Below are 13130 nucleotides of genomic sequence, written 5' to 3'. Positions count from 1 at the left end.
GCAGGGTCGGGCCTGGTAGTACTTGGATGGGAGACCGCCTGGGAATACCGCGGTGCTGTAGGCTTTTTGCCTCCCGCTCCGCCCGCCTTCTCCTTTACTCGCCCGCGGCGGGGGCCGCCGGCTCCGCCCCCGCCGGCCCCGCTGCAGGCAGTAGTCAAGGTGGTTTTGCCTGCCGAGCAGGAAGCTTGGGCGATGGCAGAGCGGGAAGAAACTCTGAGCACAGGTTCTTGGGATCCACGGAGCAGCGCATGCACATGCGATGGCTGCCTACACAGCTGGCTTGCTTGTCTGTGGGGAAAGGCGAGATGGGTCAGGGCCTGGGTTCCTGAGGGCTGAGAATCAAGGCAGGGATAGAAGGAAAGGGGACAGGCCCACATCCCCTGAACCCACGCCGGCGCCCACTCACCTTTGTGGAAAATACGATTGAAAATGCCCGCAAGAATCTCTTCAGATGCCTCCAGAGTGAGGGAAGAAGGGGAGGGGGGAGGCCGGGAGCAGGGTGAGCCCTGAAATCCAACCCTTGTCCGGTCACACCCCAGCAGCCCTCCCACCTCAGCCCCTTCAAGACCCCAGGGCTCCCCCAACGCGCTGCACAGATCCTGCCCTGCCATAGTCACCACGTTGATCCCCACGTTGAGCAAGATGAAGCTGACCGGATCAGAAGAATTGAGTATCCTTGCTCCTGGCATTTCCTGGGGATGGGGCCAGTGAACGGCTCGGCTCGGTAGTATTTCGCTCACCCATGGCCGTTGGTCCCAGGACTGCCTGGGCCCCCTGCCCTCCAGTTTTAACTGGGAGCCAGACTGGGTCATAATGGGCAGGTGGTGAAGTCACAGTGAGGGAGGGGGATGAAAAGGAGGGCCCAGAGTGGCATTCCCTGGTAACCAGGGTCAGGTAAGCTGAGCCTGGACAGTCAAACAGGGCCCGGTGGCCGGCATACATCCCCTCGCGCGGTCATTCATTCGCTCACCGCCCGCTGACTCACTTGTTCAAATGACACATTGCGTCTCTTGGCCCCTCTTGAGACTAGGAAGACCTTGGCCTCAGAGGCCTGCTGAAGGCCTGGCTGGAGTCCAGAGCCTCAGCCTTCTTCATGCCCTTCACTGGGCCTGGAGCTGGACCTGCCCAGATGTGGAACCTCCCAGTTTGGAAGCAACTTCTTGTATGAGGCTCTCTGTGGACAGGGACAGCTGAGACACAGAGGAGGTGCCCAGAGACCAGGGGTTTGGAGTCTGCAGCTGCAGATGTACTTAGTGCATGGTATAGGACCAGGAGGGGCCTGCTGGCAGAACTGTGGCCACTAAACCAAAGGGACCCTCAGGCCAAGAAGGGGACACTGGCTTCTTATTGCAGGAAGCCAAGCAAAGGGACCCAGGCTGGCAGAAGGAGTGGCGCTTCCAAGCCACAGACCACCAATGTTTCCTGGACTCTGGCGCTCTTTATTCCTCTTCCCATGCCTGCCGCCCCCTGCCCCTGCCCCGCCCCCATTTGCTGCTGGTAAGTTCATTTTCCCAGTCTGGCTCCCGTGCAGAGAGGGCCTGGAGGCCGAGGTGGAAGGTAGCAGCGAGTTGGCCCGCGCTTGGCCCTCCTGCGGTTGCCGCTTCAGCACCAGACTGTCATACACCTGGTAGTTTGCATTGCCTCCTGGGTTCCGGCTGAGTGGCATGAAGGTGGGCGGGGGTGGAGGGTGCTCGGTAGCCTGGACGTCGGGCAGGAGGTGAGAGGGGCGGAGGAGCAGCGCTGAGCTGGGAGCCGGGGCCCGCTGGTCCGAGGCCTCGGCCAGTACCGTGAGGGAGGCGGAGGTGGCCACAGGGCGCCGCAAGGGCAGGATCTCAGCCCATGCGGCCGCCGGGTGCCGCACCTCGTGGGGATCGCGGGAGTAATCCAAGTGTCCCGTGGAGGGGTGCAGGCTGCGGTTGGACTCGCTGTGAGCACAGCTGGGGAGGCTACGGTCTGTGGGCCGGTGGGGTGTCGCGCTACCAGGCTTCGGGCCGGTAGCCCCGAGGAACCAGAGCGGATGGAGGCTCAGAGCCCTCCAGACCCAGACTCCGCCGCGGGCCCAGTTGCCGTCCTTTCGGCCCACGAGCCCCCTCGACCTGCACCTGGCCGCCCCCACCGGCGCCCAGTCCCGGCGCCGCCACCTGTGTGCCGGAGTGTCCCTCCACAGCTCCCTCCGACAAAAGCCCCACCACCACCCCGCCCCTCTGGCGTGTCACCGCGGCCGGTGCGGGAGCGGGATCGAGGGCAGGGGCCGCTTCCCCGGGCCTGCCGGCCACCAGGGGCGGGGTCCTGAGCTCGGCGGGGGGTGTGGGGCAGGGGTGGCCTTGCCGGGGCTGAGGGGCCGTGGCGACTCAATGGTGGCTCCCAGTGGCTTCGGGCCAGCTGCTGTCGGGCAGGAGGGCCGGCCCGGGCTGCGGCCGGGCTGCGCCGAGCGCCGCGTGGGCGGGCAGGGCCGATGCCCAAGGGACCGCGGGCCCGGGCCCTGAAGCCTCCGGGGCCACGTCCCTGTGGGCGACGTGCGGGATCTGGGCGGGGCGGCCAAGCGCCGAAGGGTTGCTGGGTCACGGCCGCCTGGGCTGGGAGGTGGTCGCCAAACCCTCCGCCGCCGCCCGATACCCGAGACCTCCGTTCCCCCTGCCTGGGCGGGCAGGGGGCCCTGCCGGGGCGGGCCGGCCGCCAGGCTGGCGTTCAGGCGCCAGCGCCAGCGAAACTGGCCCTCAAGAGCAGCCCGCGGCCCCCGCCCCCGTCTACGGCCATACCACCCTGAACGCGCCCGATCTCGTCTGATCTCGGAAGCTAAGCAGGGTCGGGCCTGGTTAGTACTTGGATGGGAGACCGCCTGGGAATACCGGGTGCTGTAGGCTTTTTGCCTCCCGCTCCTCCCGCCTTCTCCTTTACTCGCCCGCGGCGGGGGCCGCCGGCTCCGCCCCCGCCGGGCCCCCGCTGCAGGCCCACCTCCTCAGGCCCCTCCCACCACGGCGCGCGCCGGCGGGGGCGCTCCCCGCCGGCCCGGCCGGCCAGGCGGCCAGAAGGCGGCCCTGGAAGGCAGCCGCACCCCAGACGCTCCCGGGGTGGCCGGCCCGGACCCAGACTCCGCCGCGGGCCCAGCTGCCGTCCTTTCGGCCCGCGAGCCCCTCGACCTGCACCTGGCCGCCCCCACCGGCGCCCAGCCCCGGCGCTGCCACCTGTGTGCCGGAGTGTCCCTCCACAGCTCCCTCCGACAAAAGCCCCCCCCCACCCCGCCCCTCTGGCGTGTCACCGCGGCCGGGTGCGGGAGCGGGATCGAGGGCAGGGGCCGCTTCCCCGGGCCTGCCGGCCACCAGGGGCGGGGTCCTGAACTCGGCGGGGGGTGTGGGGGCAAGGGTGGCCTTGCCGGGGCTGAGGGGCCGTGGCGACTCAATGGTGACTCCCAGTGGCTTCGGGCCAGCTGCTGTCGGGCAGGAGGGCCGGCCCGGGCTGCGGCCCGGGCTGCGCCGAGCGCCGCGTGGGCGGGCAGGGCCGATGCCCAAGGGACCGCGGGCCCCGGGCCCTGAAGCCTCCGGGGCCACGTCCCTGTGAGCGACGTGCGGGATCTTGGGCGGGGCGCCAAGCGCCGAAGGGTTTGCTGGGTCACGGCCGCCCTGGGCTGGGAGGTGGTCGCCAAACCCTCCGCCGCCGCCCGATACCCGAGACCTCCGTTCCCCCTGCCTGGGCGGGCCAGGGGGCCCTGCCGGGGCGGGCCGGCCGCCAGGCTGGCGTTCAGGCGCCAGCGCCAGCGAAACTGGCCCTCAAGAGGCAGCCCGCGGCCCCCGCCCCCGTCTACGGCCATACCACCCTGAACGCGCCCGATCTCGTCTGATCTCGGAAGCTAAGCAGGGTCGGGCCTGGTTAGTACTTGGATGGGAGACCGCCTGGGAATACCGGGTGCTGTAGGCTTTTTGCCTCCCGCTCCGCCCGCCTTCTCCTTTACTCGCCCGCGGCGGGGGCCGCCGGCTCCGCCCCCGCCGGGCCCCGCTGCAGGCAGTAGTCAAGGTGGTTTGCCTGCCCGAGCAGGAAGCTTGGGCGATGGCAGAAGCGGGAAGAAACTCTTGAGCACAGGTTCTTGGGATCCACGGAGCAGCGCATGCACATGCGATGGCTGCCTACACAGCTGGCTTGCTTGTCTGTGGGAAAGGCGAGATGGGTCAGGGCCTGGGTTCCTGAGGGGCTGAGAATCAAGGCAGGGATAGAAGAAAGGGGACAGGCCCACATCCCCTGAACCCACGCCGGCGCCCACTCACCTTTGTGGAAAATACGATTGAAAAGTGCCCGCAAGAATCTCTTCAGATGCCTCCAGAGTTGAGGGAAGAAGGGGAGGGGGGAGGCCGGGAGCAGGGTGAGCCCTGAAATCCAACCCTTGTCCGGTCACACCCCAGCAGCCCTCCCACCTCAGCCCCTTCAAGACCCCAGGGCTCCCCCAACCGCGCTGCACAGATCCTGCCCTGACCATAGTCACCACGTTGATCCCCACGTTGAGCAAGATGAAGCTGACCGGGATCAGAAGAATTGAGTATCCTTGCTCCTGGCATTTCCTGGGGATGGGGCCAGTGAACGGCTCGGCTCGGTAGTAGTTTCGCTCACCCATGGCCGTTGGTCCCAGGACTGCCTGGGCCCCCTGCCCTCCAGTTTTAACTGGGAGCCAGACTGGGTCATAATGGGGCAGGTGGTGAGGTCACAGTGAGGGAGGGGGATGAAAAGGAGGGCCCAGAGTGGCATTCCCTGGTAACCAGGGTCAGGTAAGCTGAGCCTGGACAGTCAAACAGGGCCCGGTGGCCGGCATACATCCCCTCGCGCGGTCATTCATTCGCTCACCGCCCGCTGACTCACTTGTTCAAATGACACATTGCGTCTCTTGGCCCCTCTTGAGACTAGGAAGACCTTGGCCTCAGAGGCCTGCTGAAGGCCTGGCTGGAGTCCAGAGCCTCAGCCTTCTTCATGCCCTTCACTGGGCCTGGAGCTGGACCTGCCCAGATGTGGAACCTCCCAGTTTGGAAGCAACTTCTTGTATGAGGCTCTCTGTGGACAGGGACAGCTGAGACACAGAGGAGGTGCCCAGAGACCAGGGGTTTGGAGTCTGCAGCTGCAGATGTACTTAGTGCATGGTATAGGACCAGGAGGGGCCTGCTGGCAGAACTGTGGCCACTAAACCAAAGGGACCCCTCAGGCCAAGAAGGGGACACTGGCTTCTTATTGCAGGAAGCCAAGCAAAGGGACCCAGGCTGGCAGAAGGAGTGGCGCTTCCAAAGCCACAGACCACCAATGTTTCCTGGACTCTGGCGCTCTTTATTCCTCTCTCCATGCCCTGCCGCCCCCTGCCCCTGCCCCCGCCCCCATTTGCTGCTGGTAAGTTCATTTTCCCAGTCTGGCTCCCGTGCAGAGAGGGCTGGAGGCCGAGGGTGGAAGGTAGCAGCGAGTTGGCCCGCGCTTGGCCCTCCTGCGGTTTGCCGCTTCAGCACCAGACTGTCATACACCTGGTAGTTGGCATTGCCTCCTGGGTTCCGGCTGAGTGGCATGAAGGTGGGCGGGGGGTTGGAGGGTGCTCGGTAGCCTGGACGTCGGGCAGGAGGTGAGAGGGGCGGAGGAGCAGCGCTGAGCTGGGAGCCGGGCCCGCTGGTCCGAGGCCTCGGCCAGTACCGTGAGGGAGGCGGAGGTGGGCCACAGGGCGCCGCAAGGGCAGGATCTCAGCCCATGCGGCCAATGCCGGGTGCCGCACCTCGTGGGGATCGCGGGAGTAATCCAAGTGTCCCGTGGAGGGGTGCAGGCTGCGGTTGGACTCGCTGTGAGCACAGCTGGGGAGGCTACGTCTGTGGGCCGGTGGGGTGTCGCGCTACCAGGCTTCGGGCCGGTAGCCCCGAGGAACCAGAGCGGATGGAGGCTCAGAGCCCTCCAGACCCAGACTCCGCCGCGGGCCCAGTTGCCGTCCTTTCGGCCCACGAGCCCCTCGACCTGCACCTGGCCGCCCCCACCGGCGCCCAGTCCCGGCGCCGCCACCTGTGTGCCGGAGTGTCCCTCCACAGCTCCCTCCGACTAAAGCCCCACCACCACCCCGCCCCTCTGGCGTGTCACCGCGGCCGGGTGCGGGAGCGGGATCGAGGGCAGGGGGGGCCGCTTCCCCGGGCCTGCCGGCCACCAGGGCGGGGTCCTGAGCTCGGCGGGGGGGTGTGGGGCAGGGGTGGCCTTGCCGGGGCTGAGGGGCCGTGGCGACTCAATGGTGGCTCCCAGTGGCTTCGGGCCAGCTGCTGTCGGGCAGGAGGGCCGGCCCAGGGTTCGGCCGGGCTGCGCCGAGCGCCGCGTGGGCGGGCAGGGCCGATGCCCAAGGGACCGCGGGCCCCGGGCCCTGAAGTCTCCGGGGCCCGTCCCTGTGGGCGGACGTGCGGGATCTTTGGGCGGGGCGCCAAGCGCCGAAGGGTTTGCTGGGTCACGGCCGCCCTGGGCTGGGAGGTGGTCGCCCAAACCCTCCGCCGCCGCCCGATACCCGAGACCTCCGTTCCCCCTGCCTGGGCGGGCCAGGGGGCCCTGCCCGGGGCGGGCCGGCCGCCAGGCTGGCGTTCAGGCGCCAGCGCCAGCGAAACTGGCCCTCAAGAGGCAGCCCGCGGCCCCCGCCCCCGTCTACGGCCATACCACCCTGAACGCGCCCGATCTCGTCCTGATCTCGGAAGCTAAGCAGGGTCGGGCCTGGTTATACTTGGATGGGAGACCGCCTGGGAATACCGGCTGCTGTAGGCTTTTTGCCTCCCGCTCCTCCCGCCTTCTCCTTTACTCGCCCGCGGCGGGGGCCGCCGGCTCCGCCCCCGCCGGGCCCGCTGCAGGCCCACCTCCTCAGGCCCCTCCCACCACGGCGCGCGCCGGCGGGGGCGCTCCCCGCCGGCCCGGCCGGCCAGGCGGCCAGAAGGCGGCCCTGGAAGGCAGCCGCACCCCAGACGCTCCCGGGGTGGCCGGCCCGGACCCAGACTCCGCCGCGGGCCCAGCTGCCGTCCTTTCGGCCCGCGAGCCCCTCGACCTGCACCTGGCCGCCCCCACCGGCGCCCAGCCCCGGCGCTGCCACCTGTGTGCCGGAGTGTCCCTCCAAGCTCCCTCCGACAAAAAAGCCCCCCCCACCCCGCCCCTCTGGCGTGTCACCGGCGGCCGGGTGCGGGAGCGGGATTCGAGGGCAGGGGCCGCTTCCCCGGGCCTGCCGGCCACCAGGGGCGGGGTCCTGAACTCGGCGGGGGTTGTGGGGGCAAGGGTGGCCTTGCCGGGGCTGAGGGGGCCGTGGCGACTCAATGGTGACATCCCAGTGGCTTCGGGCAAGCTGCTGTCGGGCAGGAGGGGCCGGCCCGGGCTGCGGCCCGGGCGGCGCCGAGGCGCCGCGTGGGCGGGCAGGGCCGATGCCCGAAGGGACCGCGGGCCCCCGGGCCCTGAAGCCTCCGGGGCCACGTCCCTGTGAGCGACGTGCGGGATCTTGGGCGGGGCGCCAAGCGCCGAAGGGTTGCTGGGTCACGGCCGCCCTGGGCTGGGAGGTGGTCCGCCAAACCCTCCGCCGCCGCCCGTACCCGAGACCTCCGTTCCCCCTGCCTGGGCGGGCCAGGGGGCCCTGCCGGGGCGGGCCGGCCGCCAGGCTGGCGTTCAGGGCGCCAGCGCCAGCGAAACTGGCCCCTCAAGAGGCAGCCCGCGGCCCCCGCCCCCGTCCTACGGCCATACCACCCTGAACGCGCCCGATCTCGTCTGATCTCGGAAGCTAAGCAGGGTCGGGCCTGGTTAGTACTTGGATGGGAGACCGCCTGGGAATACCGGGTGCTGTAGGCTTTTTGCCTCCCGCTCCGCCCGCCTTCTCCTTTACTCGCCCGCGGCGGGGGCCGCCGGCTCCGCCCCCGCCGGCCCCGCTGCAGGCAGTAGTCAAGGTGGTTTGCCTGCCCGAGCAGGAAGCTTGGGCGATGGCAGAAGCGGGAAGAAACTCTTGAGCACAGGTTCTTGGGATCCACGGAGCAGCGCATGCACATGCGATGGCTGCCTACACAGCTGGCTTGCTTGTCTGTGGGGAAAGGCGAGATGGGTCAGGGCCTGGGTTCCTGAGGGGCTGAGAATCAAGGCAGGGATAGAAGAAAGGGGGACAGGCCCACATCCCCTGAACCCACGCCGGCGCCCACTCACCTTTGTGGAAAATACGATTGAAAAGTGCCCGCAAGAATCTCTTCAGATGCCTCCAGAGTTGAGGGAAGAAGGGGAGGGGGGAGGCCGGGAGCAGGGTGAGCCCTGAAATCCAACCCTTGTCCGGTCACACCCCAGCAGCCCTCCCACCTCAGCCCCTTCAAGACCCCAGGGCTCCCCCAACCGCGCTGCACAGATCCTGCCCTGACCATAGTCACCACGTTGATCCCCACGTTGAGCAAGATGAAGCTGACCGGGATCAGAAGAATTGAGTATCCTTGCTCCTGGCATTTCCTGGGGATGGGCCAGTGAACGGCTCGGCTCGGTAGTAGTTTCGCTCACCCATGGCCGGTTGGTCCCAGGACTGCCTGGGCCCCTGCCCTCCAGTTTTAACTGGGAGCCAGACTGGGTCATAATGGGGCAGGTGGTGAGGTCACAGTGAGGGAGGGGGATGAAAAGGAGGGCCCAGAGTGGCATTCCCTGGTAACCAGGGTCAGGTAAGCTGAGCCTGGACAGTCAAACAGGGCCCGGTGGCCGGCATACATCCCCTCGCGCGGTCATTCATTCGCTCACCGCCCGCTGACTCACTTGTTCAAATGACACATTGCGTCTCTTGGCCCCTCTTGAGACTAGGAAGACCTTGGCCTCAGAGGCCTGCTGAAGGCCTGGCTGGAGTCCAGAGCCTCAGCCTTCTTCATGCCCTTCACTGGGCCTGGAGCTGGACCTGCCCAGATGTGGAACCTCCCAGTTTGGAAGCAACTTCTTGTATGAGGCTCTCTGTGGACAGGGACAGCTGAGACACAGAGGAGGTGCCCAGAGACCAGGGGTTTGGAGTCTGCAGCTGCAGATGTACTTAGTGCATGGTATAGGACCAGGAGGGGCCTGCTGGCAGAACTGTGGCCACTAAACCAAAGGGACCCTCAGGCCAAGAAGGGGACACTGGCTTCTTATTGCAGGAAGCCAAGCAAAGGGACCCAGGCTGGCAGAAGGAGTGGCGCTTCCAAGCCACAGACCACCAATGTTTCCTGGACTCTGGCGCTCTTTATTCCTCTCTCCATGCCCTGCCGCCCCCTGCCCCTGCCCCCGCCCCCATTTGCTGCTGGTAAGTTCATTTTACCAGTCTGGCTCCCGTGCAGAGAGGGCCTGGAGGCCGAGGTGGAAGGTAGCAGCGAGTTGGCCCGCGCTTGGCCCTCCTGCGGTTGCCGCTTCAGCACCAGACTGTCATACACCTGGTAGTTGGCATTGCCTCCTGGGTTCCGGCTGAGTGGCATGAAGGTGGGCGGGGGTGGAGGGTGCTCGGTAGCCTGGACGTCGGGCAGGAGGTGAGAGGGGCGGAGGAGCAGCGCTGAGCTGGGAGCCGGGGCCCGCTGGTCCGAGGCCTCGGCCAGTACCGTGAGGGAGGCGGAGGTGGCCACAGGGCGCCGCAAGGGCAGGATCTCAGCCCATGCGGCCGCCGGGTGCCGCACCTCGTGGGGATCGCGGGAGTAATCCAAGTGTCCCGTGGAGGGGTGCAGGCTGCGGTTGGACTCGCTGTGAGCACAGCTGGGGAGGCTACGTCTGTGGGCCGGTGGGGTGTCGCGCTACCAGGCTTCGGGCCGGTAGCCCCGAGGAACCAGAGCGGATGGAGGCTCAGAGCCCTCCAGACCCAGACTGCGCCGCGGGCCCAGTTGCCGTCCTTTCGGCCCACGAGCCCCTCGACCTGCACCTGGCCGCCCCCACCGGCGCCCAGTCCCGGCGCCGCCACCTGTGTGCCGGAGTGTCCCTCCACAGCTCCCTCCGACAAAAGCCCCACCACCACCCCGCCCCTCTGGCGTGTCACCGCGGCCGGGTGCGGGAGCGGGATCGAGGGCAGGGGCCGCTTCCCCGGGCCTGCCGGCCACCAGGGGCGGGGTCCTGAGCTCGGCGGGGGGTGTGGGGCAGGGGTGGCCTTGCCGGGGCTGAGGGGCCGTGGCGACTCAATGGTGGCTCCCAGTGGCTTCGGGCCAGCTGCTGTCGGGCAGGAGGGCCGGCCCGGGCTGCGGCCGGGCTGCGCCGAGCGCCGCGTGGGCGGGCAGGGCCGATGCCCAAGGGACCGCGGGCCCCGGGCCCTGAAGTCTCCGGGGCCACGTCCCTGTGGGCGACGTGCGGGATCTTGGGCGGGGCGCCAAGCGCCGAAGGGTTTGCTGGGTCACGGCCGCCCTGGGCTGGGAGGTGGTCGCCAAACCCTCCGCCGCCGCCCGATACCCGAGACCTCCGTTCCCCCTGCCTGGGCGGGCCAGGGGGCCCTGCCGGGGCGGGCCGGCCGCCAGGCTGGCGTTCAGGCGCCAGCGCCAGCGAAACTGGCCCTCAAGAGGCAGCCCGCGGCCCCCGCCCCCGTCTACGGCCATACCACCCTGAACGCGCCCGATCTCGTCTGATCTCGGAAGCTAAGCAGGGTCGGGCCTGGTTAGTACTTGGATGGGAGACCGCCTGGGAATACCGGGTGCTGTAGGCTTTTTGCCCTCCCGCTCCGCCCGCCTTCTCCTTTACTCGCCCGCGGCGGCGGGGGCCGCCGGCTCCGCCCCCGCCGGGCCCCGCTGCAGGCAGTAGTCAAGGTGGTTTGCCTGCCCGAGCAGGAAGCTTGGGCGATGGCAGAAGCGGGAAGAAACTCTTGAGCACAGGTTCTTGGGATCCACGGAGCAGCGCATGCACATGCGATGGCTGCCTACACAGCTGGCTTGCTTGTCTGTGGGGAAAGGCGAGATGGGTCAGGGCCTGGGTTCCTGAGGGGCTGAGAATCAAGGCAGGGATAGAAGAAAGGGGACAGGCCCACATCCCCTGAACCCACGCCGGCGCCCACTCACCTTTGTGGAAAATACGATTGAAAAGTGCCCGCAAGAATCTCTTCAGATGCCTCCAGAGTTGAGGGAAGAAGGGGAGGGGGGAGGCCGGGAGCAGGGTGAGCCCTGAAATCCAACCCTTGTCCGGTCACACCCCAGCAGCCCTCCCACCTCAGCCCCTTCAAGACCCCAGGGCTCCCCCAACCGCGCTGCACAGATCCTGCCCTGACCATAGTCACCACGTTGATCCCCACGTTGAGCAAGATGAAGCTGACCGGGATCAGAAGAATTGAGTATCCTTGCTCCTGGCATTTCCTGGGGATGGGGCCAGTGAACGGCTCGGCTCGGTAGTAGTTTCGCTCACCCATGGCCGTTGGTCCCAGGACTGCCTGGGCCCCCTGCCCTCCAGTTTTAACTGGGAGCCAGACTGGGTCATAATGGGGCAGGTGGTGAGGTCACAGTGAGGGAGGGGGATGAAAAGGAGGGCCCAGAGTGGCATTCCCTGGTAACCAGGGTCAGGTAAGCTGAGCCTGGACAGTCAAACAGGGCCCGGTGGCCGGCATACATCCCCTCGCGCGGTCATTCATTCGCTCACCGCCCGCTGACTCACTTGTTCAAATGACACATTGCGTCTCTTGGCCCCTCTTGAGACTAGGAAGACCTTGGCCTCAGAGGCCTGCTGAAGGCCTGGCTGGAGTCCAGAGCCTCAGCCTTCTTCATGCCCTTCACTGGGCCTGGAGCTGGACCTGCCCAGATGTGGAACCTCCCAGTTTGGAAGCAACTTCTTGTATGAGGCTCTCTGTGGACAGGGACAGCTGAGACACAGAGGAGGTGCCCAGAGACCAGGGGTTTGGAGTCTGCAGCTGCAGATGTACTTAGTGCATGGTATAGGACCAGGAGGGGCCTGCTGGCAGAACTGTGGCCACTAAACCAAAGGGACCCTCAGGCCAAGAAGGGGACACTGGCTTCTTATTGCAGGAAGCCAAGCAAAGGGACCCAGGCTGGCAGAAGGAGTGGCGCTTCCAAGCCACAGACCACCAATGTTTCCTGGACTCTGGCGCTCTTTATTCCTCTCTCCATGCCCTGCCGCCCCCTGCCCCTGCCCCCGCCCCCATTTGCTGCTGGTAAGTTCATTTTCCCAGTCTGGCTCCCGTGCAGAGAGGGCCTGGAGGCCGAGGTGGAAGGTAGCAGCGAGTTGGCCCGCGCTTGGCCCTCCTGCGGTTGCCGCTTCAGCACCAGACTGTCATACACCTGGTAGTTGGCATTGCCTCCTGGGTTCCGGCTGAGTGGCATGAAGGTGGGCGGGGGTGGAGGGTGCTCGGTAGCCTGGACGTCGGGCAGGAGGTGAGAGGGGCGGAGGAGCAGCGCTGAGCTGGGAGCCGGGGCCCGCTGGTCCGAGGCCTCGGCCAGTACCGTGAGGGAGGCGGAGGTGGCCACAGGGCGCCGCAAGGGCAGGATCTCAGCCCATGCGGCCGCCGGGTGCCGCACCTCGTGGGGATCGCGGGAGTAATCCAAGTGTCCCGTGGAGGGGTGCAGGCTGCGGTTGGACTCGCTGTGAGCACAGCTGGGGAGGCTACGTCTGTGGGCCGGTGGGGTGTCGCGCTACCAGGCTTCGGGCCGGTAGCCCCGAGGAACCAGAGCGGATGGAGGCTCAGAGCCCTCCAGACCCAGACTCCGCCGCGGGCCCAGTTGCCGTCCTTTCGGCCCACGAGCCCCTCGACCTGCACCTGGCCGCCCCCACCGGCGCCCAGTCCCGGCGCCGCCACCTGTGTGCCGGAGTGTCCCTCCACAGCTCCCTCCGACAAAAGCCCCACCACCACCCCGCCCCTCTGGCGTGTCACCGCGGCCGGGTGCGGGAGCGGGATCGAGGGCAGGGGCCGCTTCCCCGGGCCTGCCGGCCACCAGGGGCGGGGTCCTGAGCTCGGCGGGGGGTGTGGGGCAGGGGTGGCCTTGCCGGGGCTGAGGGGCCGTGGCGACTCAATGGTGGCTCCCAGTGGCTTCGGGCCAGCTGCTGTCGGGCAGGAGGGCCGGCCCGGGCTGCGGCCGGGCTGCGCCGAGCGCCGCGTGGGCGGGCAGGGCCGATGCCCAAGGGACCGCGGGCCCCGGGCCCTGAAGCCTCCGGGGCCACGTCCCTGTGGGCGACGTGCGGGATCTTGGGCGGGGCGCCAAGCGCCGAAGGGTTTGCTG

At 67.9% G+C, this 13130-nt stretch overlaps 5 non-coding genes across 5 annotated transcripts; all 5 read left to right on the top strand.

Moving 5' to 3' along the window:
* The first annotated feature begins 2745 nt into the window (after nucleotides 1–2745).
* Nucleotides 2746–2864, top strand: LOC117310848 (5S ribosomal RNA). Its single transcript, XR_004524891.1, has one exon. It is a non-coding gene; the product is annotated as a 5S ribosomal RNA (ribosomal RNA).
* Nucleotides 2865–3796: 932 nt separating this feature from the next.
* LOC117310847 (5S ribosomal RNA) lies at nucleotides 3797–3915 on the top strand. Its single transcript, XR_004524890.1, has one exon. It is a non-coding gene; the product is annotated as a 5S ribosomal RNA (ribosomal RNA).
* A 2710-nt stretch (nucleotides 3916–6625) lies between these two features.
* On the top strand, nucleotides 6626–6744 carry LOC117310851 (5S ribosomal RNA). The gene has a single exon (XR_004524894.1). It is a non-coding gene; the product is annotated as a 5S ribosomal RNA (ribosomal RNA).
* Nucleotides 6745–7684: 940 nt separating this feature from the next.
* LOC117310849 (5S ribosomal RNA) lies at nucleotides 7685–7803 on the top strand. Its single transcript, XR_004524892.1, has one exon. It is a non-coding gene; the product is annotated as a 5S ribosomal RNA (ribosomal RNA).
* A 2696-nt stretch (nucleotides 7804–10499) lies between these two features.
* Nucleotides 10500–10618, top strand: LOC117310846 (5S ribosomal RNA). Its single transcript, XR_004524889.1, has one exon. It is a non-coding gene; the product is annotated as a 5S ribosomal RNA (ribosomal RNA).
* The last annotated feature ends 2512 nt before the right edge of the window (nucleotides 10619–13130 follow it).

Source organism: Tursiops truncatus, unplaced genomic scaffold (assembly GCF_011762595.2).
Source record: "Tursiops truncatus isolate mTurTru1 unplaced genomic scaffold, mTurTru1.mat.Y mat_scaffold_448_arrow_ctg1, whole genome shotgun sequence".
NCBI classification, from domain to species: domain Eukaryota; kingdom Metazoa; phylum Chordata; class Mammalia; order Artiodactyla; family Delphinidae; genus Tursiops; species Tursiops truncatus.
This window is presented reverse-complemented; position numbering and strand designations above follow the sequence as displayed.